This window comes from Galeopterus variegatus, unplaced genomic scaffold (genome assembly GCF_000696425.1).
Source record: "Galeopterus variegatus unplaced genomic scaffold, G_variegatus-3.0.2 Scaffold21422, whole genome shotgun sequence".
Taxonomy (NCBI): Eukaryota; Metazoa; Chordata; class Mammalia; order Dermoptera; family Cynocephalidae; genus Galeopterus; species Galeopterus variegatus.
In genome coordinates this window covers 11,332-12,370 of record NW_007747533.1, presented here as the reverse complement: position 1 = coordinate 12,370, position 1,039 = coordinate 11,332, and positions in this window count along the sequence as shown.

Below are 1,039 nucleotides of genomic sequence, written 5' to 3'. Positions count from 1 at the left end.
AAAAAAAAGAAATAAAATAAAATGTTATTAAATGCAAAAGAATGTCCTCTAGATTAAGTTCTTCCTGCTTTTTAAAATCCTTATGTGTCTTTTTTTATGTAGTATTATGATAAATGACTTAAAAAACACCTAGTTGGCAATCCTTCATGGATCTCCAAATAAATGTTTGAAATTTTACTGGCTTGTAATATCCAGACACCTGATCTAGTACAACTGCCTTTACCTCTTTGAGGGTAAACCACGCACTCTCTCCAAGCCTACGTCTTCTCATCTGTAAAATGGGTATAATAATATGCACTTCATACATGTAAATGTGATTTCCATAAACACTCTGACACAGAGAAGGCTCTCAGTAAGAGTTGGCTGTAATTACTGTTTAGATATGAGAAAACTGGAGCAGAAAGAACTGCGACCTAGACTTGACTTTGAATTTGTGAGGTGTTAAGATAGCCTGGTTTACTGTAAAATAATTCAAGAAATGGAATTTGTCTCTAGACGTGAGTGGTGTCTGACCTCTGGGTGATCTGACGTCTGTGTTGCAAGTTCATAAATACTTTGTCTTGGGGAGACAGGGCACGTGTTGTGGGCTGATTGTCCAGTGCCTTCGTAATAGAATGTGCTGCTTTGCAGGTTTGCACGGTCATTGCTTCGGCCGCCCTCACGGCATGCTGGATCAGGCAGTTCAGCTACGGCCGCGTTTAGCAGCTGAGTGAGCCTCTGATCAGAAGTAGGAGCTCATATTTTCATGAAAGAGTCCTGCAGCTGTCCTCAAAATCTGTTAAAGCAAAGGTTTCCATTATGATTTCTGTGGGCCTTCGGAGAATCATGGAGTGTTCAGCTTTTGTGCATCAGCTGCCTGCTTGTTTGTCCCTGCTGTCACCAAGCCTTCAGAGAGCGCCAGGGCAGTGAGCTCACAGCCCAGCTCCTGCTGACACCTGGCCACCTCTCAGCAGCACTTTTCCTCTTCTTTCCTCTTTGCCTGTGAGCTCACCAGAATGGCTGTTCCAGACCATTCTGTCTCCTCCAGCCCCCAGTCCCG